This window comes from Eptesicus fuscus, chromosome 20 (genome assembly GCF_027574615.1).
Source record: "Eptesicus fuscus isolate TK198812 chromosome 20, DD_ASM_mEF_20220401, whole genome shotgun sequence".
NCBI classification, from domain to species: Eukaryota; Metazoa; Chordata; class Mammalia; order Chiroptera; family Vespertilionidae; genus Eptesicus; species Eptesicus fuscus.
In genome coordinates, this window is record NC_072492.1 from 40,321,311 (window position 1) to 40,348,017 (window position 26,707).

Genomic DNA, 26,707 nt, shown 5'->3' on the forward strand with positions numbered 1-26,707 from the left:
TGTGGACTTCATCTGGAGGGCAATGGGAGCCGGTGAAGGGTTGTATGCAAAGAAGTGACTCGGCCAGATTGGCATTTTAGCTGCAGAGCAGAGAATGAGCTAGAAGGAGGAAGGCAGGTGAGGAGGCTTCTGTGATCCAAGGAAGAATTGAAGACGTGTCAGGAAGATGGAAGGAAGTAGACAGAACTGGGAGATAACTAAAGTATAGAATTGTCTGAACTTGTTGTTGAGTTAGAAGTGGGCTTGAGAAGTCAGGAATAATTCCCAGTTCCCAGGCTGGAGCTACTTGGTGAGACAGAGAACACGGGAGGAGAAACCAGTTTTAGATCTGCTGACTCTTTGTGTCTGTGGGATATCGGACTGAAGATATCAGGTTGGTAGTTGGGTGTGTAAATCTAGAGCTCTAGAGAAAGACCTGGCTCAAGATAGATTTGGAATATTCTTCAGCAGATGGATGGCAGTGGAGCTGTGAGAGTGAATGAGTGATCTCGAGGCAAGTGAGGACAGTGCGAAGAGGAGAGGAAATGAACAGAGTCCAAGGAAAGCCGATATTCAAAGGATGGCCAAAGGAAGCAGCCAAAGAGGCAGAAGGAAAACCAGGAGCAATGGTCTTCTGTTGTTGGCCTCCAGCATTCATGTCCCCCTTTTTCTGCCAAGAGCGCTCTGACCTTCCTTTGGGGAATTCACTCCTCCCACATTCTCAATCCTGTGGTTTGGATCCTAGGGGAGAGACGCTGGCTGGTTCTGCCTGACCCTCCTAACTCACTTCCTACAGCCTCCCACTTGTTCTCTATTCCAACCGCATTAATATTCCTTAAGTTTTTAAAAAAACATGCTCTCTGACCTTAGAATCTTTATCTCTCTGGACTGCTTTCTTTCCTCATTCCCTTTCTCTACACCCTTTGTCTATTAACCTTCCCTCAGGGTTCATACCTCTGCTCAAGCCTTTTCTAACATTCCAGATAAGACCAGGACATTCATTCAAGCATTCGTTTGTTCGTTCATTCATTCATTCATCTGTATGACTAGTAAGCACCTCTGTCCATGTGTTAGCACTGTGCTGAATGCTGGGACATTATGAAGAACAAAATAGACAAGGTCCCTATGAGGCTGACAAATGAGTAAGGGAGACCAATAATAAACAAGTAAATACTCAAAACAATTACAAATTGTTGTTAGTTTTGTAAAGGAAGTAAACAGAGTACCTTGATAGAAAATAACAGAAGGTCCTTATTTTGGATTGGGTGGATGGTCAGAGAAGGCTCTCTGCAGATGTGAAAATTAAACTGAGATCTGAGAGCAAAGGCAGAACCAGCCATGTGAAGAGCTAGGGAGAGTGTTTCAGGAAGAGGGAACAGTGACTACGAAGGCCGATGGAGGGAAAGAGCTTGATGGGTTCTAGCAGTTCTAGAAATTGATAGGTGCCTAGCGCGGCTAAAGTGAAGATGAAGAAAGTGACACAGGACGTGGCTGAATATGAGAATCTTGTGGGCAGTGGTACAAAGTTTGGATTTTATTCTTGTTACAATGAGAAGACATTCAAAGGTCTTAAGCAGGGGGGCAGCATGAGGTGACTTAGTTTTAGTTAGATTGGCCTGGGTGCTGAGTAAAGAAGGGATTGAGGGTTAAACAAAGAATTAGGAAGACTAATTAGGACCCTCTCATTGTGGTTCAGGCGAAAAAGGATCATGGCTAGAAGTTGGATAGGACTGGGGAGATGGAAAACGTGGGTGGATTTAAAACTAGAATGTATGGGAACGCCTAATGGATTAGATATGAGGTATCAGGGGAAAAGAGGAGGTAAGGATGATGCCTAATTTCTGGCCTGAATGAGTGTAAAGAGAACCAGACTGGCTCGGCTTGATCTGCCCCAGCCCCATTTGACCCCCCCTTGGAGACCATGGGACAAATCTACAGTAGCCCAGAGCTTGAGAAGCAAGAATCATTCGAAAACCATTGGGATGGGGAATCTTTATGGTTCCTTCCAGTTTTGAATTTTATTTTTTATTTGAAACTGAAAACTCTCTGTGAATAGGGATAATATTTCTATTTCTTTTGACTTCTGTAGTTACCTAGGTAGAGTTCTGTATCCAGGGAGCATTCAGTAAGTGCTAGTTGACTGTTCACTTTGGCACCGACCTTCTATAATTGAATTTTAGATTAAATTTCCTTTTTAAAATAGGATTCTAACGTAGAGTAAACTTTCAATTGAAATCAATTCACTTTGATAAAGTAGAGCCATGGCAAAGATAATCCAAACTGTAAAATGTAAAGTAATTTCTATTTGAGTTGAGTCAGAGAAAAAAAAAAAAGTGTTTGTGCTAAACTAATTGTCTACACTTAGGTAAAGGTTATTTTAGGGCAAATGCCAACAGGTGGTGGATCAAACCCACTCAGAACAAGACAAAAAAAAACCCACTGAAAAGAATTCATAACAGTGAATATAATCTATATTTTTTGTAATATATTCTTTGTTGAAAACAGATATTAATCCACTAAAGATTTATTTTGAAGCAATGACTTCAGGCAATTTTTAGACCTGTTTTAAAGATGAATGAGACAGAGATGGAGCTGTGTTGTCAGTCCAAGACCAAAAATCAAAGAAAAGCTAATCTCAAGCTTAACCATTTTCTCTTCGCTCTTTCCCACTGCTGTTTCTTTGCCCGGCACTCCACTCTTCAGTATCATGTTTCCTAGCCATCTTTCCAGGTTGAAAACTCAGAATGTCATAATCTCTAAGCACACTGATCAAATCCTCAGATAACTACACCATTCCAAGCCTTTTGTTTTATTAAAGAGGAAAGTAAAGCAACAGAATGCCTTCTATATGCCAAGCACTTTTGGACAAATGTCATGCTGTCCCATGCTGCTTACGACCCTGTAATGAATGTCCCATTTCACAGATGAGAATGGGAGGATTGGCAGTCCAGCATCTGACCCGCTTCCTGTTTGGGATGAATCTGCTGCTGTACTTAGTGTCCGTAAAAAGGAGTACTGGATATTACTCCGTGGCCACCGGGGCAGCGAGACCTTTCTTTGTTGCCCAACATGGTGATCAGGTCTTGGCCAACAGGGTTCTGGGTTTGCAACGTGGGGCACAAAGATGGCAGGAAAATTAGACGTCCTTTCCAGTGGCAGAAGTTGTGGCCATGAGTCTGGCGGGGGCACTTCGGGGCAGTGCCCAGCAGTTGAAATTCCTGGCCAGAATGTCCAGCTAAAGATTATTCTTCCTCTACTAGACTTTGGTTTTCAGCCGAATTTCCAAGTCTGACTCTTCAGCTCCTGTCAATTCTGGAAGCCAGAAATATTTGTTCAGTAAATTCCAGTTTGGGTTGGTATAGCCAGAGTTGGTGCGATTCTTACAACCAGAAACCCTGACTGATCTGTGAGGAAACAGACTCCTCCGTCAAGGAGCTTGTTCAGGAAGCCGGCTAGCAAGAGGCAGTGTTCTGGCTGAGTAGTCCATGTTGTTTCCTTGATTTCATGTTTCGCACAGAGAAAAGGAATGAGCATGGTGCACAGATTAAAGTGGGGCTTGAAGACCAGAAGGTACTTTATGAACACTTACCCTAAAAAAACACACACCACATTCAGTAACATATCTATAAATAAGTGGGGTCTACTCTTTACCAGGGACTGTGCTATGTTCAAATAGTATCTCAGTTAATCTTCACAACAATATGATACGTTGGGCATTGTTTTCTCCATTGTTTTGATGGAAAAACGGAGGCTCAGAGACATTTGTCCAAGTTTATATTATAGTTAGTGCCAGTGCTGGGTTTGAACTTATGTCTCCAGATAAGGAGGCTGGATCTCATTCATTAAGCCACACCTGCCTCACTATGAAATTTAATCCATCAATCAATATTTTTCCACTGCTAATTTCTATTAACCCCATGGTGGTCCCAGAACAGCCTCATCAATGTGTTCTTGTCATGTTTCCTGGTGTGTGGTCTTACACCTGGGTCCCAGGGTGTGTCATCTGTCTTTGTTTCTTTAGACCGGAGACCCCCAGAGCACAGGACCATGCCTCTGCTAAAGATCTTCCTGTATATCCATCTCTAATGTCCACGCGGGGCTCCGCCATGGCAGGCCACTGGGCTGGGCGTTCAGTGACCGGTCAACTGAGTAAGTACAGAGAGGAGAGGACTTCATTTTCCAACAGTGCTTACAACCAAAATGGGAGTTTGTACTCATCTTCTGTTCCATCCTGTCTCCACCTCCCCTATGCCTCCAGCATGCTTTTGCTTACTGGACTGTAAAATGGAGCCAAAGATCCTGGTTGGCAGAATAAATATCAGACTTCTCAGGGTCATTTGGGACACAGTCCTTGCCCAGACCTGGCTCCAGATAGCCCATGAACACTTTGTCTTTTGTGTTTTGGAATTAAGAAAACGAGTTCTGCGTGTTTCCTACCATCACAAGGAGCAGTGCATTGAATTGGTGCCATTGTAAGCTTGATTGTTGTTGCATAGATAAAAGCCTCATTAAGTCCCTCCTGAGGAGAGAAGAATCTTATTCTGAGGACAGAGTTTTGAGGGGGGTGGAGGTGAGGGGCTTCTTGCTTGTCATGGTTGCAACAACAAAACAGTAAATGGAGGAAATAATTAAATACCTGCACTTCCCCCACCACCACCCTGCACCTCACCCCCCACCCCCCAAAACCCGTCAAGAGGCTGGGTGAGTTTTTAATTAATGCTGCATTTTCAATAAATCCGTATCTGTACGTGGTGCCGATTTTCCCTGGATAAGGAAAGATAATAATGAGAATCCTATTTTTTCAGTCCCACACTAAAGGGATGCCTAGTATATTTAATCATGCTGTAGAAATCCTGGCAGCTTTCTCTGAGCCCAGCCTCTGCTCTAATTACATTTCTAGATTTTAGTAAATTGAAAGAGAAAATGTAGGAACAAAATAATTAAAACCGAAGAGGAAGTGCATATTAAAAAGGAGAAGCTGTTTAAAATTCTTCCACACAGTGCTTCCAAGGACATCCACAGTCATTTAATCAGATCCACACCAAATCAAAGTCCTTTGTACAGAGGCTGGTGGTAGCACATCGCAGGCGGGGGCGGTAGGTCCCCCCAGTAGCATGGGAGCCTCATCGCACCAGGCTACAGATGGGGATAGGACTCTTAGGTCCTTCCAGATCTCTGGGGATTCAGAACCGGCCTGGACAAGCTGCTGGCAGACTCCCTAGCACCGAGCAGCCCCCTCCCAGGCCCCAGGCAGAACATAACGAAACTGTAATGATTAGCCCAAGTTGGGAGTACATTGTCCTTGGCTCCAAGTTTCCTCTTTTTGCAGCCCCTTCCCCACCTCCACGCTCCTCCCTCCAAGGAATGAGTCCTCCTTTTCTTTCTTTTCTGCCGCCCTGTGACATCTCAAGTCAAGAACTGAGCAGCCTCAGGACAGCAGGAGTCAGTCACCTAGAGCGGATTCCTGGGCTCCCCGTGGGGCACTGTGAACTTTCACAAGGACCGAAACCCTTGCTGGCTTCAGCTACGGGAATGAATGCTGGTGATGATGTTGAGTGAGACCTCATGGAAAAGTTTCCCAGCGCCAGCCTGATAGGTGACAACAGCTCTTTTTGGGTCACGAGGGGCCGGCACGGTCACTACCACACCGTTGTCCAATGGAGGATCTCCACTTCTTGACCAGGGTCACCGAAATCGGGCTGGGCAAGCTCTGGGAGTTCGGCGTGCTGTGTCCATGGCTCCTAGAACCGTGGTCGGCAAACTGCGGCTCGCGAGCCACATGCGGCTCTTTGGCCCCTTGGGTGTGGCTCTGCCACGAAATACCACGGCCTGGGTGAGTCTATGTTGAAGAAGTGGCGTTAGAAGAAATTTAAGTTTAAAAAATTTGGCTCTCAAGAGAAATTTCAATCGTTGTACTATTGATATTTGGCTCTGCTGACTGATGAGTTTGCCGACCACTGTCCTAGAACATGCTCAGCGGTGGGATGACAGGGCCTGCGTGCATTATGGGAAAGTGGAAGGCAGCCTGGTGCTGTCAGGGGTTTCTTTCCAAACCACGGTGGCTTTGCTCAGGACACCTGCCACCCGGCGCCAGCACGCACGTGGCAGGAGACGGGAGCCCAGGCCCCCAGCAGCCGGGCTCCCGGAAGCTGCTCCCGAGGCGGGGCCCACACACCATCACCCCAGGATCCACAGGCTCATTTGTTTGTCCTTTGGAGCCCGGTGCCTCCTCAGGCATCTGTGCATGTCTACATAATGATCTTATCTGAGTATTATGTAAAAGAGACAGTGCCTGCGCTGCATTATTTGGCTTGATTCAGTAAGAATAACTTTTAAAGTTTAAACTAAAGAAAAGAATTGTAGCAATGATGAACATCCCATCACTGACGATAGGACTGTAACTGGGAGATCACTTTTTTTTTTTTTTTCCCTTTGCAGGACCAAGACACTCTGGGACTTTTTTCTTTCACCAAACGCAGGAATCATTGATGATCCTGGGGAGCTAGGACATGAGGCCAACTGGGCACCCAGGTGCCTGAGACAGCAAATTGTCACCCAAACAGCTTCCTTTCGGTTAAGCCACTTAGAGGCTCCCCCGCCCTCCCCAAAAGTGGTCCTTCTTATTTTTGTTCCCACCAAATGCTCAAGTTTCAGTTACTTAAAAGCGTCTCTAGCATTGTCCTAAAGTCTGAAAAACATGCTGACAGTTGGTTAGGAAAAAATCAGGCAATGCACGTAAAAGTCATTGGTAATGCATAAATTACTTGCAAATATAAGATGCTGCTGTGAAGTGCCTTTATTGTTACGCTGCCCACCCCGCCCTCCCCTCAGGGCGCCTCTAGCTGGTCCTCGCACCTCGGAGTGGCCCGCGGGGGCCCTGCACGCGACCCCCTTGGAGTTCCCGCCTCTTTCTTCCGAGGCTCCCACTTCTCTCCAAACCTCCGGCCCGGTGAGACCCCCGGGACGCATGCGCGTAGGGGTAAGTAGGCGGAGTCTGAGGGAGAGGGCGGAGGGACGGGAGAACCCAGGGAGGGGAGTAGAATGGAGAGGCCCCGCGGGGTGGGGCTCGGCGGGTGCGCGCTCGCTGCGTTGACGTGCTGACGCCACGACGCCCCGGCCGGTGTGTGTCCGGGTGTGTGTGTGTGTGTGTATGTGTGTGTGTGTGTGTATGTGTGTGTGAGTGTGCGCGTTCCGAGTGTGTGTGTATTTGTGTATCGGCGGTCCCGCAGGTCCCGGATGTTGCGGACAGTATGAGGCGAGCGCAGGGGGACGGGGACCAGCAGCTGTCGCCGCCGCTCTGAGGTGAGTGGGGGGGAGGAGAGTCGAGGGAGAGGGTTGTCCTGTCGGAGTGGGGGGCGCCTCCCTTAAGAGGTGACTGACCCCTACTCCCCGCCCGCCCCCCACCCCCCCCCCCCTCCCGCCACACATATACTCTTCTCTGCCCCATATCTCACATCCCGGGTTACGTGGCTTGTAAATGCCAGAGCCTCATCAACCGTTCCTTCTCCCAATTCGAAGCATTCAGGAGACACAAACGCGCCCCCTGCCTTCAGCCCCCCCACATAATTTTCCCAGTCCCATCCCCCTTGCCAAATAGAGAGCTGTCGCCTGCGGCGAGATGGGTGACCGCGCATGCGCGAGTGTGAAGGAGCTTGGGGTGCTTGTTCGCTGCCCTCCGGGCGCATGCGCACCACTGTGTTGCAGGGACCTGCGGGATAAAAGAGCCCCTTGACCACGCGCCCGCCTTCTTCCCAGCCAGTGGGCTAGACTTACTGCCGGAGAGTGAGCCTGTTGCTCCCGTCCCAGAGGGAGAATTGACGTTATTTGAGGGGCTTATTGACAAAGCACTGTTTGCATCCGGGGTTGCCTAAGAGACTCACAGGCTACAGACGCTTCCCAGAGCCAGCGTGCCCCACGCTGACCCTTCTTTTCAAACTGGCACCACAACTTCAAGTTCTGGCATTACTTTTCTTTACTCCCGTGCTGTCCCTTGAACGCAGACATCCCCTAAATTTTGGAGTGAGTAGGTGCCCAAACCCATTCAATTACTATGGCAGGGGATTTTGGGAAGACTAAGGGTCATAAAAAAGAAAGTAAGAGGGGGTTTCCTTTTGGCAAAATTCTTAATTATCGTCACAGAACTAGTTAAGGTATAGATCAAGAACACACAATATAAGGCTTAGAGTAGTAGTTGTAAATCAAGACATCAGTGTTCTCTCATCCCCAGCCCTCTTTATTTGTGTGACCTATTTACCTCTTTCTGTGTAAAAGAAGATCGTCCTTAGCACTTTCGTTTTAGCTGTACATTATTGATGCTCCGTGAACGTCACATGAAAACAAAAGCAATCTGAAACTACTGGTGGATGGTATCTTACCCAGTGCAGGTTTTAACTCTTTAAGTAACGAGAGTGCAAGTAACAAACAGCAATTTAAAACCAGGAACTTTAAAGTACAGTAATATTTTAGTGATCTAGGCCCTGGGTTTTCAGTTGGCCTTTAATTCCATGGTCCTTTAATTCCCTCCCGTGTTGCCACTCTTTTGCGTACTTTGCTGTTTCTTACCTCTGCCATCAGAACAGGGTGAGGGAATGCTAAACTCTTAAAAACGGAAGGTGTGCTGAAAAGCACTGAAATGAATAACTAAATTGTTGGGCACGGGGTTTGGGGGGGGGGGGCGTATTTTTTGTGTTTTTCAGTTTGCCAACCATGTCATCTATGTGAATAATTGGGAGAGGGATATATTAGTAAGCCTTATTTTCTGTTCTTTTTCCTTTGCGTCCTTTCTTTGGTATTCTTTGGGCAAGGCTTTCTCGGCTGCCATTTTTAAATGTAGGACCTTATGTTCTTGGGCTTTGAAGTATATATTCTTTTTTCACTTCCTCATTTAACTCAGGCCTTTGCATGGTTCAGCTGTCTTTTGTGCTGTTTTCTGTTGCCATGTGGTTGCAGTGGAGCCAAGAGATGGCACAGAGGAAGCATAGGAATTCGGGGGCATATGTTATCCTTGCCCTGGGAAAGAGGTGGAAACTCATCTCCCCCCCCCTTATGTAAATATGAGGCGTGCTACATTATTGTGACAACCCCCACTTAGGGTGGGGGTGGTTGGTGTCCATTTGGTACTTTAGTGACTTCTCCTTTTAGAGCTCTTCGTAGTGGTTAGTTTGGTCCTTGAAGATGATTAATGCTGTCTGTGTCCAGCTTTGATCAGGTTCTGGGCTAAAATGTTGAAGTGAAACTATTGAGGTAACCAGTGTCCATTTCTTTTCTCTGTAGGCTTCTGTCCTTTAGAATGCCTTGTTTTTATGTGGAAACATTTCATCTGGTTCAATTTGAAGCCTCATTTAAAATTGTCATACGAAGGCCTGATAGGCTTTTAGGATGAAGATGAGTATCATTAGATAATTCTTACTGGTGCAGAGCCATGTTTAAAAAAATAACTCTTTCAAGTGGGTAACACATGTACATACTTATAAAACAAAATTTAAAAGGTACACAGAGAGAATGAAAAATCTTTTTTGTACTATCCTCCTTTCATCCATCTAGTTACCCTCCCCAAAGGAAATAGTTGTAACCTGTATCTTATTTACCCTTTCAGAGATAGTCAGTGCTTTTACAAGCATATACAGCTACATATTCTTTGGTGCTTTTGTTAATTGTTGTTTTATGCACATGGTAAGAAACTATATCCATTATTCTGTACTTTGCTTTTCTCATTTAATATATCTTGGCCATCAGTTAATACAGTACATAGAGTACCTCTTTTTGAAAGCTGGTAGGTATTCCATTGTATAGATGTACCATAATTCATCCAGCTGTTTTTATTGGATACTTAGGTTATTTCCAGAGCTGCAATTCCTTACATGTAGTTTTTACGTACATGGTGTCTTGGGTAAATTCATAGTGGAAGTGCTTTCCATAAAGATTGTATGAATTTATATTCTTGCTAGCAGAGTATGAGTCTGCCTCTTTCCTCACCAACACTTTATTGTCAAAATTTTTTATCTAGCCTTGGCCATGTGGCTCAGTTGGTTGGAGTGTCGCCCTGTACTTGGAAAGGTGGCTTTGATTCCCTGTCAGGGCACATACCTAGGTTGTGGGTCCAACCCCTGCTGGGGCGCCTGCGGGAAGGCAACCTATTGATGTTTGTCATATCAATATTTCTCTCTCTCTCAAATCAATAAGCATGTGTTCGGGTGAGGATTTAAAATTGTTTGTAAAAATCTATGTGCAGTCTTTTATTTAAGATTTTAAAGTTAATTATATAGCTTGTTAAGCTTCATTACATCCAGGAGTTGAGGAGAAATACTGTCTTTGCTTTGCAGATGGGGGTGGTGGTGGTGGTAGTATATTATTCAACTGAAGAATAATGTCATGGGAATCAAGTCGTATGCCTGGATAACACAGCAAACCATGACAGAGTTGGGAAGACATGTAAAACCTGTGTTCTAGTTTCTTTAACTTTTAGATGCCAGTTTTTCTATGTGAAGTTCTATAAGCCCATAAGTGAGGTTTTATAATCTTTTGATAGCTGTGATTCAAAAACAGTTTATACAAGTGAATTGCCATTCTGTTGAGGAACTGAAAATGCTAACTCACTTAAGGTGCTTTTTACTGAGCTCCTATGCAGAATATTGGCACTAGTACTTTTTAAAAGTCTGCTGATTGCAGAATACTTCACTATGAGCTGTGAGGAAATAGAAAAGAATTAAAAGATCTGTTCCTGAAGGAGCTTACAGTCTTGTTGGAAAACTAAATCTACATATGAAATAATAAGGGGACATTAATACACTGCGTTTTATGCTGAGAGGACTTTGTAAATAAGGGACTAAGGGTTTATGAAGAGTTTATTTGGGGTGCCTTCCTGGAAGAAGTGCATTTTGAGTCCCTACCCCCTGCCTTTTTACAACTGTTTAAGTGAAAAATTTAAACATACAGAAAAATTGAAAGACTAGTACAGTTATCCCCTAGGTTCAACAGTTGTTCACCTTTTGCTGTATTTGCTTTATATATATGCATGTACATATATACATTGTTATATTGCAGACATCATAACACCTTAACCCTTTGCACTCGCTTGCTTTCTTCTCTATTCCTTTATTCTACTCGGGATTTAATTTTTTAAATACCCCAGATTTTACAAAGCGCGGCAATAGAATAAAAAACTGGAGTTTCTTTTCATACAAACTTATTTATTTGGATTTTTTTATATTTCAAATTATTGATACATTCAATAACCATCACACTCGACATCCGAGTGCAAAAGGTTAATACTTTAATACTTTATGTGAGATGCTTCTTAAAATATATTGTTTTACTTAATTGTTCTTATAATACATTGCCAATTGCCACAGTTTAGGCAATTAATGGTAATTTCCTAATACCATCTAATATTCAGTTCATATTCAGATTTTTCCAGTTGTCTTGAAGATGAACCTTTTAGCTACTTGTATTTTTTTTCTTGCAAACATGTCTTTAGTCTCTTCTAAAATCTAGAACAGTTTATATACAGGGTGTCCCCCAAAAATATATACATACTTTAACATACCATCATGTTCAGTTTTGAAAATGAAATGTATTCTGCCTTTATAATTATTCAAAGTATGTATATATTTTTTTGGGACATCCTATAGAAGCCACATGATAAGAATTACTTCATAGGTGTTGCTCTGTACTTCATATTGCATCACAATAAGAGAAACGTAATGTTGTAATGTCCCACTAGAGTAATGATGCTGAGTTTGTTTGATCATTTTTAAAGATGATAAATACCATCTGTCTCCATTGTAAAGACTTTTTTTTCTTGGTAATTAGCAATTAATCTGTGAGTGGTGACACTTTGGCACCATATTATTATATTTCTCCAGCAACCTTCCATCTAATGATGATGATCCTTGCCAGTTATTTCTTTGGTTGTTGCAAAATGATAATTTTCTAATTCTCATTCCCCCAATATTTTGTAAGTTTCCTTCATCAGTTAGGAATAGATTATAATTTCTACCAAAAAGTTCAGGTAAATTCTTAATTTTCCCTTTAACAATTTTTTTTAGTAAGATGATATAATAATCACCGCTAATGGTGGCATATTACTTCTTTTTCTTGCTTTTTGTTTTAGTATTATTATAAACTTATGAATTTTAATTTACTCTATGCTTTACCAGAAATCACTTTTCTTTGATGTTCAAGATGTCCCATATTTTGCCAGTGGGATCCCTTTAAGCTTGGTTTATGAGCACTTCCTTGCATTCTAGTGTAAGAAGTTACTGGCTCACTCTGTATTTTCCTGTCCCAGATGTGGAACCCTTGCATGTGTGTGTGTGTGTGTGTGTGTGTGTATGTTTCACATTTTCTTTCCTTTTAGTAAATTATGTTGTTCATCTCCCTATGGAGCTTCTGGAACCAAATTCTAAAAAATAAAGATGTCTTTATTTTAATGCACTTAGTGTTTGACTCATTTCAGTGCCACTGGCCTTGCTGGATTCTGGATCTTAGACCTCACAGATTCCTTGTCTTGAATACTCTTTGAAAGACAGGTAGTATCTCCAGCAGAACAGAGCATTGCTTGCTTACACTCCTCCCGCTCCCCCACTCCCTGTGGCCTTTCCCCCCTCCCCACGCCTCTCTTCCCCCCACCCCCCCCAGCCCTTAATATAAGCCTAGCTGTAGAAGAGACTGGGGAGTTTCTTCTCTCATGAGCAGCGTTGCTTTTTTTCTGAGATGAAACGTACACAAAATGAAATTTAGAGGCTGAAATTGTGTTTATAAGCTTTCTGAGGATGTGGAAGTTTGATTGTTATATAAAAACATCTTTTTGTGTGTGTGTGTGTGTGTGCACAAGTATGTATTTGTCTTTCCTCTCTTTTCTTCGCTTACGTGCATTTCTCCACACAGTTGGAGTGTTATGTATGATTATGCTGTAGTAGCATATTTTTTCATTATTACTATATTTTCATAATAAAAAAGGAGCGAGATAAATTGTTCTTAATTAGGGTAAATTTTCAGAAGGCCATGGACTATATCTAATATCTAGCTGTCTTAACTCAGGGTCTGGAACAGTGCTGAATCCTATGGATTTCTACTGTGTACCGTAGACTCAGGAGAAATGTTGGTGCATTCACAGTGTTTTCTGGAACTCCATCACACTAATGAAGGTTAATACAAATGAAAGATAGAGTGAACTGCATTCTAAAGCTGGTTTTAAGGGCTGGACTAATTCCTGCCTTAGCAGAAAATGTTTTATTGGACTCTTATGATGGTATTTTGAGTAATCTTATTTGAGTAAACTGATTTCAAATTACTCAAATGACAGTAACAGTATTCTGATATTTATCTGAAATTTATTTTTCTTTTCACCATCTTGTCATATTTACTTTCAGACTTTGTTAGGTTATTCTCAACCTGGTTTCATAAGACAATACTGGCCCCATATTAAATTTTGGTTGTGTATTCAGGGAAGCACACCTGTTTCTTGTGTTGGTTTTCAGGCATGGAGAAGCACTCTGAAAGGCTATACTGACACATTTGCTAAGATCCAGTAGTTTCTTTCACTTTCGTTTTCAGTAAGCTCACATTATAGGTAAAAATATTCTAGAGTATAGCCTCTTTAGGAAATGCTTAGGCCTTCATTCCTACAGCTATGGTCATGTTTTAATAGAGCGGGAGTTGCCTACGTGCTCTGTGTGGCAAAGCTGGTCATGCCACTTTGAGAGAGCTAGATGCAGAACTCAGAGTGGGGATTAAACATTCAGTCATTAGCCCTTATTTAACCATGAAGACCTTTTTTCTTGTCTGTTTCTTTCTAAGAAGCTCTTGTCATTAAATCTTGCTGTGGTACCAGCTACATCAAAGAAGGACTTGAAGTAGTTTTCTGAAAGCCTCGAATTCCTTCTGTCTGTCTGTTTATTTATTTGTAAGAAAAAATGTATATGTAATCATTCATCTCCTTGATTTGAGATTTATGTAATTCGTAATTGGTATTTAGGAACAGGTACTACTTTCTGTTTCTGTGATTTTGACTACTTTAGTTAGGTCATATGAGTGGAATCGTGCAGTATTTGCCCGATTGTATGTGGCTTCTTTCACTTAGCATAATGTCCATGTTGTAGCATGTGTTAGAATTTCCTTCCTTTTTAAAGCTGAATAATATTTCATTGTATGTGTATACCACATTTTGTTTATTCATATGTCAATGGACACTTGGGTTGCTTTCACCTTTTGGCTGTTGTGAATAATAAAGGTGTAAACATATCTCTTTGAGACTCTGCTTTCAATTTCTTTGGATATATACTCAGAAGTGGAAGTGCTGAATCATATGGTAATTCTCTTTTTTTAAATTTTTTTGAGGAACTGCCATACTGTTTAATGTAGTGGCTGCTCTATTTCACATTCCTACCAATAATACACAAGGATTCCAATTTCTCTACATCCTCCCCAACATGTTATTTTCTGTGTTGTTTTTTAATAGTGGTCATCCTAATGGGTGTGTTTTAATTTTTTTTATAATTTCTTTATTGATTAAGGTATTATATATGTGTCCTTATTTCCCCATTACCCTCCACCTCCCATTCATGCCCCCACCCCCCTGTTGTCTGTGTCCATTGATTAGGCTTATATGCATGCATATAAGTCCTTTGGTTGATCTCTCCCCCTTTTTAATTTTTTTTAACTTTATTCTTTTAATGAAACTAAACTTTAATCTTTAACAAAGTCAGATTTATTATGTTTTTCTTTTTTTTTAAGATATATTTTATTGATTTTTTTTACAGAGAGGAAGGGAGAGAGATAGAGAGGTAGAAACATCGATGAGAGAGAAACATCGATGAGAGAGAACATCGATCAGCTGCCCCCTGCACACCTCCTACTGGGGATGTGCCCGCAACCAAGGTACATGCCCTTGACTGGAATTGAACCCGGGACCTTTCATTCCGCAGGCCGACACTCTATCCACTGAGCCAAACCGGCTAGGACTCTATCCACTGAGCCAAACTGGCTAGGGCTATTATGTTTTTTTTTGTAGTGGTTTTTTTTTTTTTTTTTTGGTCTGAATGAAGGACTCCTCCTCTATACTGAGGTAATAGTTACATACCATATTTTCTTCTAAAAGCTATAAAGTTTTGCTTCTCACATTTAGGTCTCTATTCCACCTAGAATTTATTTTGATATTTCGTGTGAAATAGGGATCTAATTTTTCCCCCATAAGAATAAGCCTGAAGTTGGAATTTAGTTTTCTTTCCATAAGGATAACCCGCTGCCCCAGCATCATTTATTAAATATTCATGTCTGTCCCTTATCATTTTATGTTTCCATAAAACATGAGTTTTTGTATCTGTATTCTCTACCCTGTACCATGAGTCTGTTTGCATGTCCTAATTATCATAGCTTTGTAATAATTGTTCCTATTGGGTAGGACAAGTCTCACTAACCTTGTTCTTTTTCTGTTTATCAACCTCCCTGAAAAACCCTGTCAGGTTGGTATACTTTCATGAAGCCATATGCTGTCTAAGGTATCATGATATATAGAATGGCTTTCTTCAATAAAGAAAAGAAATCAAGCCTCCCTCATCTAGTAGCTGATCATTAAGTTTGTCTCTTGTTGTGAATGAGCCTACAATTTCCATTTAATTTTTAGGTTTTTTGGGGGAATGATTTTCATTTGAGGGGATCTGATCTTTCAAATGGAGGAAAAGAAACTTATTTAAAATAGCTCATATAAAAGATTTATCAAAAGGAAGTAGCTGTCATACAATTTAAGGAAAAGCTGAACAACCAGGCTTCAGCAAGGGCTGGAACAAAAACAATTCCGTGGACTTTAGCAGTCTAGTGTTCCACCATAAATAGATTTCAGTATCCGTGAGGCTTAATTCAGATTCCTGAGTGATATCTGATTTGGTCAGTGTAAGGCTTGATTTCCCTTGGGCCAGATATCTTTCCCAGGTTCAACTGTGGTTGAGGATGGGGGAAGGGAGATTTGGTATAAACAGCGATGTTGGGAGTGGCTTGAATAAGAGGCAGATTATTTTAGAGCAGTGGTTCTCAATTTTTTTGATCTCAGGACTCTTTATACTCTTAAAATTACTGAGGACCCCAAAGAACTTTTTTTGTATAGTGTTGATATTGACCAAATTAGAAATCAAAATGGGAAAACATTTTAAGAAATATTGATTACTTAAAAAAACACACCTATATCATGTTAACATAAATAATATATTTTTATAAAGTAACTTTAAAAGTTAGTGAGAAGAGTAGCATTTTTTAAAATATTTTTGCAAATCTAAATATCCACTTAATAGAAGACAACTAAGTTCTCATATCTATTTATATATTCAATCTGATATAATAGATTGTTTTGGTTAAAGTATATGAAGAAAATATGGCCTCAAAAGATGTAGTTGGACCCTGGCTGGGTGGCTCTGTTGGTTGGAGCGTCATTCCATACATCGAAGGTTGTGGGTTGGATTCCTAGTCAGGGCCCATACCTACATTGTGGGTTTGATCCCCAGTTAGGTAGCTTATAGGAGGCAATGGATCGATGTTTCTCACATCCATATTTTTCTCTTTCTTTCTCCCCCTCCTCTTCCCTCCCTCTCTCCCTGTCCCTCCCCCGCTTCCCCATCCTCTCTCTTTATTAATAAAAATATATATTCGGGTGAGGATTAAAAAAAAAAAAAAGCCCTGGCCAGTTTTGCTCAATGATTAGAGTGTCAGCCTGTGGATGGAAGGGTAGTGGGTTTGATTCCCAGTCAAGGACAGTACTTCAGTTGCAGGTTGGAGCCCCAGCCCTGGCCCTCCCTGGCCCCTGGGGAGCATTCGGGAGGCCACCAATCAATGAGTCTTTCTCTTTCTCTTCCCCGCCTCCCTCCAGCTCCACTCTCTCTAAAAAATCAGTGGGAAAAATATCCTTGGGTGAGGGTTAAAAAAAGAATGAAAGAGGTAGTTGGAAAAAGGAGGAGTATTTTTAGACTATTGTGCATATTCTATGGTACTACACCAAATCTTGACAATTGGTAGTTTCTTAAACGTTGTAGTGTGGAATCTGAACTAATATTGATGTTACTGTTACATTAAAATCCATTGGTCTGTCTTGCACTTTGAATGGATCTTTTACTTATACATGATTTTATATTATCATGCATTGGTTGTTTGGGAAATACTGGTTCATTGAGTTAAGCAGATCTTTCAAATGACACATTTTATAGTGCCATATTAAAAAACACATTAGTTAATATTATCAACCTTCTCATGAGAAGTTATTGGAATCTGTCAAGCAGCTACACGATTTCCAAAATTCTAATTCTTGATTAAAAGTTCTGATTTTATCATTGGCAACAAGTACTGTCAGTTTTTTTTGAAGTGACAGACTTGTTTCATTTTCAAGAAAATGTCTGCTACATAGTCATGTCTGAATAACCACAGTTTGTGCTTTGTTCCAAGTAAAAGTAGTGTCTGTGAAAAAAGCAGTTCAACTTAAAACTCAAATAGAGTCACAAGTGCTTTTCCTTGAGACAACCATTATACTTGAGTATCCTGTAGAAGTGCTTTTTGCATACTCATTTCATCACAGAATTTTTAAAGACCTATACTCAAGGTTTTAGAATTATAAAATAAATAATTTTTATTGCTTCATCAGGAACATTCTTAAGTGAAATAGACTTTTTATTTTTTGTTAAATATACTTTAATTGATTTCAGAGAGGAAGGGAGAGGGAGATAGAAACATCAATGATGAAAATCATTGATCGGCTGCTTCCTGCACCCCCCTACTGGTGATCGAGCCCGCAGCCTGGGCATGTGCCCCCAACTGGAATCGAACCCAGGACCCTTCAGTCCGAAGGCAACGCTCTATCCACTGAGCCAAACCAGCTAGGGCTGAAATTGACTTTTTTTTTTAATTAATTTTTTTCTTTATTGATTAAAGTATTACATATGGGTCCTTATCTCCCCATTACCCCCCCTCTCACTCATGCCCTCAGCCCCCTGGTGTCTGTGTCCATTGGTTAGGCTTATATGCATGCATACAAGTCCTTTGGTTGATCTCTCCCTGAAATTGACTTTTTAAAATCATCGATAAGTAGTGGTAAAAGACACATGATTTTAGTACAGTTTGATGCCATTACCTTGATTTATGCTAAGGCATCAGCAGTTTTACTCATTATTGATTTTATACCACCAGTGGAAATGTCAACGTAATGAAAAGGCAAGCAATGTCTTAGTATTATGAAAATAGTTTCAACTTCACCGACTCCTTGAAAGGGACCTCCATCCAGGGATATGGGGACTACACTTTAGGAACTACAACCTTATGGTGGGTGTGGGTAGAGAAACAAAGATCTGTTACTTGAGGTATAACAAGTGTTTCATGGTAGAATTCTACTGGGTTAATAGGATGTTACTAAACGTCACTTAACATGATGTATAAATTAATGGGATTTTTAAAAATACCATAAAATGTTGCAGATTTCTTATTGAACAGATATGTTCTTCTAGTAATTATCGTTTTTAGACAGCAGAGTTTAAGGTATTCAGTTTTTCAGCCAGCTGTTCTTTCAAGTATGTGATAATCTTAGGTTAACCATTTTAATATAGCTTATGAAATTTATGTCATCATAGTAGCACATGGCAGCTTAACATTTTTTTAAAGCAGTTGAAATCTGAGCTCCAAAAATTGCATTTGAAAAGATTTTGCCTTTTCAGAAAAGACATAGGGGGGACGGCCATCCCAACTTTGTGTCTTTTAGACATTATAGAACCCTCCTTCCTAATTTAAATATGTTTTATGACAGAAACGGGAGTAATGATGTTATCTGACTTCATTTCAACAAGAATCTATTAAGTGACTATAAAGAAAAGATTTTGTGAAGGTGGGGGAGAGTATGTTCCGAAAAGAGTAGGGGGTTTAAACTAGTATTATATATTTTGGTGTTTAGAAGAGGAAGAGATAACTGAGTTGGGGAAGTTGGGGTGGGAGTCAGGACTGTCTTTGTGAATGTTGCATTTGAGTTGTGTTTTGAAGGATAGGTATTTTGAAAGCTGGAATTTTATTGGCAGAGACTGGAAGGGAATTCAGGCAGAAGGAATGTCCTGAACAAAAATGTGGAGGTGGGAAATGCAGTGTTTGTTAGTATTGGGTGTGTACCAGAAATAATGAACAGGGTAGAATAGCTGAAGCAAAAGACACATGGGATAATGGGAAATAAGGCAAGAAAGTAAATTGGCCCAGGACATGGAAGGTTTTCTACCAATATAAGTGATGGAGAGACTTTGAAAGTTTTTGATTGAAAAAAATTACATGATCAGATGTGCTTTCAGAAAATGTGTTGGACCTCATTAATTAATTAATTCATTGACTACTTTTAAAAAATATTTTTATTGATTTCAGAGAGGAAGGGAGAGAGAGAGAGAGAGAAACATTAATGATAAGAGAGAATCATTGATTGGCTGCCTCCTATACACCCCTTACTGGGGATTGGGCCCTCAACCCAGGCATGTGCCCTTGAGTGGAATCGAACCCAGGACCCTTCAGTCCTCAGGCCGATGCTCTATCCTCTGAGCCAGACCAGCTAGGGCCATTGATTACTTTTTAAAATAGTTACTCTGTGCCACGTAATCATAAGGAATGGTGTATACATATAATGGTCAACCAAACAGAATATCCTTATTCTCATAGAATTTACAGGCTAGGAAAGGAGCTTCAACAAATAAACATAATTACAAATTACTGTAAATGTTATGAAGGAAAGGAATAAATTAGTATTAGGGGAATAATAGGGAAATTAAATTTAGTTGGGGGAATCTGAGAAGGCCTTGCTGTGGAGTTAAATATTAATTATCTACCTTATGTCAGATGCTATTCTGGATGCTAGGGATATAGTTAAGGATCAAAACATAAAAATCCCTGCTCTCATGAAGTATATAAACAAGATAAATAAAGTATATGGTATGTTAAAAAGTGGTAAGTCCCAAGGAGAAAAATAAAGCCGGAGAAAGAGAATGTTGGGATGGTGATGGGGTTGCAGTTTTAGATACAACAGCCAGGGACCATCTCACTAAATCACTGTAGTATTTGAGTAAATATCTATAGGAGGTGAAGGAGTGAATCAGAACTCCATACAGAGGGCATAGCAAGGGCAGAAGCCATGAGGAATGTCGGTATGTGCCTTGCAAGTTCAAGAGACCAGCAAGGAGGGCCAGTGTGGCTGGAGAAAGTGATAGAAATTAGGTCAGAAAGGTTAGTGGGAGTCCAGAACCTATAGGGCAATGGTTCTCACCCTTAACTGCATGTTAAAATCACCTGGGAGCTTTTAAAATTTTTGATGCCTGGGCTGCACCTCCTATCACTTAAATAAGAATCTGTGCAGCCCCAGCTGGTTTGGCTCAGTGGCTAGAGTGTCAGCCTGCGGACTGAAGGGTCCCAGGTTCAATTCTGGGCAGGGGCACATGTCGGGGTTGTGGGCTCGATCCCCAGTGGTGGGTATGCAGGAGGCAGCCAATCAATGATTCTCTCTCATCATTGACATTTCTATGTCTCTCTCCTTCTCCCTTTCTCTCCAAAATCAACAAAAATATATTTAGAAAAAAAAAAAAAAGAAAGAATCTGTGCAGGTGGGATTCAGTGGCAGAGGTGATGGAGAAAAGTAGATGGATTTGAAAAGTGTGTTAAAGAAATAATTCATTTAATTATAGATTGAATGTGGGAGTTGAGGGAGAAGAAGGTGTCAAGGATGATTCCCAGGTTTCTGGCTCAAGCAATTGGATGGGTATAGGTGCCACTTACTAAGATGGGAATGGGGATAGAGGAATAAGAGTAGGTGTGGGATTTGGAGGGAAGATCGGAAATTAGGAGTTCAATTTTAGACATGTTAAATTTCAGATGTGGATGAAGCTAAGTATAAATATGTTAAGTATGATATGAGTGGAGCTTGAAGTCAGAACTAGAGTTGATAAATTTATATATTACCTGCTTATTGGTGGTCTTAAAAGTATCTAAATGACACCATATAGGGTAAATTTGATGGGGAAAGAACTGGTTAGCCTATTCCAGTAATTTAAACATGAATTGGTGATAGTGTGGACAAGGATAGTGGCAAGGGGCCTAAAATAGAAAAGGGTAGATTGGAGATTTGAGGACCCGTGGAGCCCATATCTAGTGGCAGTGGCCATTAGGAAGTAATGAAAGTTAGCTTTGAGATATCAAGTCTGAATGAATGATCAGTCTGTTAGCAGATATAAAATAGGCAGGAGGAGCTGGTTTTGGAAAAAAGATAGTGTTAGACTTTGCATGTATTGACACTTATGAGAGGCTGGCTAGCAGGCAGGCAGTTGAATCTATTGCACTGGGTTTTGGAAGAGCAGATGAGGTTTGAAACATAGATTTAGGTTTCATTTATATAAAATTTATTCACCACAGGAATGACAAATTTATGAAAATAACAACGTCCAAAATCTTTATCATGACCTGTTAGATCCTCTGAAATATATATGATCCTTGCCTGTTTCTTGTACAGTGTTTTCTTTGTTCACCATGTTAAAGCTGCAATGGATTTCCTTCTGTTCTTCCAGTATACCCAACTAGGTCCTCTTTCTGGGCTTTTGCACTTGGTGTTTTCTCATCTTAACTCTTCCCTTCTTCCCTTCCTCTTGGTAGAAGGAATAGGAGTTCAGAAGGGAAAATTCAGAAGTTGATATCTGGAAAGTAGAGAAAATTCCAAGAGATCCTTGCTAAGGTATGAGTGTGGATGAGTATCTGAAGTGGAATGTCTGTGGGAGCATTGAAGTTGAAATCCTGTCAACACAAAGACACAGTGCCTTAGTGTTAGACTTTGCATGTATTGACACTTAGTTTACCCCAGTACTCAAATCTGTTGACCAGAGATATTAAATTGACCAGTGGTAGTTCCTGTCTACCTTGGTGGCCTGATGATGTGGTGGTGGTGGTGGTGGTGATGGTTGATGGTTGACCTTTGAAATATGACTTGACTCATTGCCATCTGTTACCACCTTGGAAACCTATTCTGTATAGACTAGAGACCCGGTGCACGACATTCATGCACTTGGGGGATCCCTCAGCCCAGCTTGCGCCCTTTTGCAGTCTGAGAGCCCTCCGGGGATGTCTGACTGATGGCTTAGGCAGCGGGACTAAGCCGTCAGTCAGACATCCTTAGTGCTGCCACGGATGTGGGCCACTGCGCTTGCCAGCCATCAGCCCGGCTTCTGGCTGAGCGGCGCTCCCCCTGTGGGAGCGCATAGCGTCTGCCCCCTGGTGGTCAGTGCACATCATAGCGACCGGTCGTTCCACCATTCGGTCGATTTGCATATTACCCTTTTATTATATAGGATGAGAAACTTCCTTCAGTGAAAATCATTTGTCAGTTATTTCAGAAACTTCTTGTTTGAAGAAACAGCATGGAAACTAATTGCATGTATACTTCGATACTTTGTTAGGGACTACTGCTCTTCATGAGCTAGTGTGTCACTTCTTAAGTGGTGGTGATAATAGTAAATGTGAGTAACGCACAATACACACAAATTCTTAAAAAGAGTTGTGTGTAATTTCAAAATCTACAATTTTTTTCAGAATAAAAGATTGTTTTTATTCTGTAATGAAAAAATAAAAGAAAATAAAGAAAAAAAATCCTATATAATAAAAGCCTAATAGGCAAATTAAGGTAACGGCAATGTTTCCCATGACCTGTCGCTATGATGCACATTGACCACCAGGGGCAGATGCTCAACGCAGGAGCTGCCCCCAGCCCGCAGGCCCCAGGCCAGCCAAGGGACCTAACAGAGCAGCCCAGATCGCCAGCCAGGCCTAGGGATCCTACCCTTGCACGAATTTCGTGCATCGGGCCTCTAGTTAAAATATAAAAAGCTTTCATGGTACTAAAAAATAATGTTTTAAAGTAACGATGTAGAATTCTGTTGTATAGATGCATCATATTTTATTTGGCCAGTTCCCTACTAATGAACTTCCTTTTTCTCCAGTTTTGCGTATAAATTATGCTATGATGAACTTCCTTATATATAAGTTATTATATACTGATCAGGAATTTCTGTGTTAAAGGGTATGCAATGTTCTATGTTTTCCCAACTTTAAGTATTTTTATAGTTAAAAGGAAATTTAAACAGCATTAAAGGACATTTTAATAAAGGGAAAAAGAAATTTTATTCTTCTATCAGCTGTTTTGTTTTGGTTTTTAAGTACCTATTCCTAGGTCTCATTAGACATACCAAAAGAAAATTTGGGGGATAGACAAAGACATATACACTGGGCATCCTATGTTAATTATCAGGTAAGGTATTCTAAGTAACATTATTAACTGCCAAGAAAGTAACAGTAAGTACTACAGGAATTCAGAGTGAACTGGGGTGATTAGGAAAAGCTTCAAGGCAATGTGGAACTTGACTTGGATCCCAAAGGGTGATATTCAAATAGGAGGTAGGAGAACAGTCCTGGCTTTAGGAATGGTATGAACAAATTTGAGGAAGACACATGGAAAAAATAAAAGACACATGGTTGTACATATGAGCTCACAAATAGTAGACTAATGCGAAAGGATGATGGTTGTTACGGTGTAGTGGAGAGAATGTACAGGATTAAAGTGATATCCCAGAGGGCCAATTTTATTCAGACATTTGAAGTTGTACAGTATGGATCTATAAAATAAAGCAGATATATAGATGTGGCCCAGTCTAATTAAACTGAATACATTAAAGTCTCTTTTTACACGAAATATAGATAGTTATTTATTTATTTATTTATTTATTTTTTAAATATATTTTATTGATTTTTTACAGAGAGGAAGGGAGAGGGATAGAAAGCTAGAAACATCGATGAGAGAGAATCATCGACCAGCTGCCTCATGCACACCCCCTACCAGGGATGTGCCCGCAACCAATGTACATGCCCTTGACCGGAATCGAACCTGGGACCTTTCAGTCCGCAGACCGACGCTCTATCCATTGAGCCAAACCGGTTTCGGCGATAGTTATTTATTTAAGTGAATTATTTAAATAATGAACTTCCTGTAGCCCTTAAAATTTCTCATCACAAGGAAAAAATGTTTTTTTTTATAACTGTGTGTGGTAATGGATGTTAACTAAACCTATTGTGGTAATTATTTTGCAGTTTATATACATATATCAAATCATATGTTGTACACCTAAAACTAATATAGTGTTATATGTCAATTATATGAACTTCCCAATACTTAAATATTTATTTTAATTTGTAGTTTGACAGACATGTTGCAACTTTTGTGGATCTCAGTTTTTTCTATAAAATCAAAGGGTATTAGGTAGTCACTGAAATACTTTCTGGCACTGAAATTGTTACATAATCTTTAAAAAATACCTTGATTTTATGAAATAAATTGGCCTGTAGTTAGGCTGATACTCACTTCTGGCTCTTTAGGCGCAATATTGCATCTCCACATTTGTGGGAGCAAAAATCCTCAAGTGTATGATTCTCTCATGGCTTCCCAGGTCTAGATTGATTCACCTTTAAAAACTCAGTTCTCATCATTTATTTCTAAGTGACATTTAGAGATTTTTGTTTGAAAGAATTTCATAGCTAAGATTGAGCCTCAAGAGGATGCTGTGAGGTTGAGAGGAATTATATAATAATACTCAGTTTTAAATTATCATGTAAATTATCTGTAGGAATTTATCTCATGCTGGCTTCCTTCTTTTGTGTTTAATTCACTCCCATGATGTTTTCAATGTATGGCCAAGCTATGTAAATACATTTTATTATTAGTTCAGCCCAGATACAATTTGAATTATGCCATTTTTCACCTCCTTTAGTGTGGATAATTGAGAGCTGACTAGTACTTTTTAAAACTCAGAGACTTTTTCTTTAAAGTACACAATCATATTCAAAGCTAATTAGTGGCATACTTTAAGTATTTCCCTTGTAACATCACATTCTTTTCACTAAATTGTACTATATTTGACCAAATGTTGCCTTTTAGAGAAAACATTAGGTAAGGTGTCGTAGGTGACCAGCTAGCTCTTCTTTACAAGCCCTCTCAGGATGCTGTCAACTTGATGAATGTGGTCTTCAAGATTCAGGATCCATTCCATTGTCACCAGAGTTGATTGGTCTTGTGGAAAGGTAGCTAACCAAACTGCAAGGGGCTGACAGATAAACCAGAATATTACTTTACTCATGTACGTTGAGGGATGGTCTTTCCCATGACCAAGGAAACATGTGTCTGCTCAGTCCATTGCCCTCCTAGCACTGGGTATTATTAAAAAACTAATAATAATAGGTAATGTTCACTGAGCACTTACTGTTCTAAGCATTTTACTTGTATTTAACTCATTAACTCTTCACAGTAACCTTATGGGGGAGGTATTCTTACATGTATTTTACAGGTAATGAGTTTGAGGCACAAGAGGTTTTTAGTAACTTGCCTGCAATTATGCAACTACTGTGTTGGACTAAGCCAGTGGTCGGCAAACTCATTAGTCAACAGAGCCAAATATCAACAGTACAACGATTGAAATTTCTTTTGAGAGCCAAATTTTTTAAACTTAAACTTCCTCTAACGCCACTTCTTCAAAATAGACTCGCCCAGGCCGTGGTATTTTGTGGCAGAGCCACACCCAAGGGGCCAAAGAGCCGCATGTGGCTCGCAAGCCGCAGTTTGCCGACCACGGGACTAAGCAAAAGATCACTTGATAAGCATAGAATCTTAGCAAAGGGAAATCATTTTATCTGGGTCATGATATATACACTTACTCATTTTTTACACATTTATTAAGTATCTACTATTTGCTGGCCAATGCCTAGACACCAGGCTTACAAGGTGAATATAACACAGTTAAGTGCTCTCCTGGGACACTCAGTCTGGTGGAAAAGACAATAATTACCAAAGCAAGAGATTTACACATTGAGAGTGATGAGGAAGCATTTAATTTTACTTGGAGTGATTAGAGTAGATGTTTACAAAGATGAAAAAGGCATTCTGGGCAGAGGAAAAACTATATGCAAAGATGCTGAGGTGAAAAAAAACAACCAGCTTACTCTGCAGGAATGAAACAAGAAAGTTTTGCATTAATTAAGGTAATACTGCAGTATACTAATGTCCTGAACTGATTAAGCTGGTTGTTGGTTGTGGGGATCAAGAGGAATGGTTTATTGGGATGTATTTCTGAGGTGAAATTGACAAGACATGATGATTGACTAAATTGGGGGGTAGGAAGTGGAGGTGTGGTGGTAGTGAGGGGGCGTGGGGAGTTAAGGCTAACTCTAAGGTTTCTAGTTTGAGTACTTGGTTGAACGGTAGGATTATGGAAGACAAGTTTTGGGGGTGGGGAGAGATGGCTTCCATTTTGGACTTGATGAGTTTGAGAGGCCTTTGAGATAGCCACGAGGTGTCTCGTGGTAGGAAGTTTGTCTGTGGTATAGAAGGGAGATGCTTGTACATAGTAACTGATGCCATGGGAGTTAAAGAAATGGGGATGATTGTAGTGATTTGGGAGGAGTTAAAGTAGAGGCCAGTATTCCTCTATTTTCAATAAATCCTTGTTTAAATTTTTAGGTCCTGTTTTATCTGTTTGTACTTGGTAGAAATCTTTTAATGTAAGTTATTTATTTATTTAAAATCCTCACTAGAGGATATTTTTTCCCATTGATTTTTAGAGAGAGTGAAAAGGAGGGAGGAGAGGAGAGAGAGAAACATCAATGTGAGAGAGACACATCGACTGGTAGCCTCCTACACTGGCACTGACCC

The 26,707-nt window shown here is 40.6% G+C and overlaps 1 protein-coding gene across 2 annotated transcripts in view; it reads left to right on the forward strand.

The window, feature by feature from the left end:
- Nucleotides 1-7,100: 7,100 nt before the first annotated feature.
- SPOP (speckle type BTB/POZ protein) overlaps nucleotides 7,101-26,707 on the forward strand; it is a 74,741-nt gene continuing 55,134 nt past the window's right edge. For both annotated transcript variants that reach the window (XM_028128686.2, XM_008153726.3), the window contains exon 1: nucleotides 7,101-7,281. The gene's annotated coding sequence lies outside the window, so the exon portion shown is untranslated. The remainder of the gene's footprint in view (nucleotides 7,282-26,707) is intronic.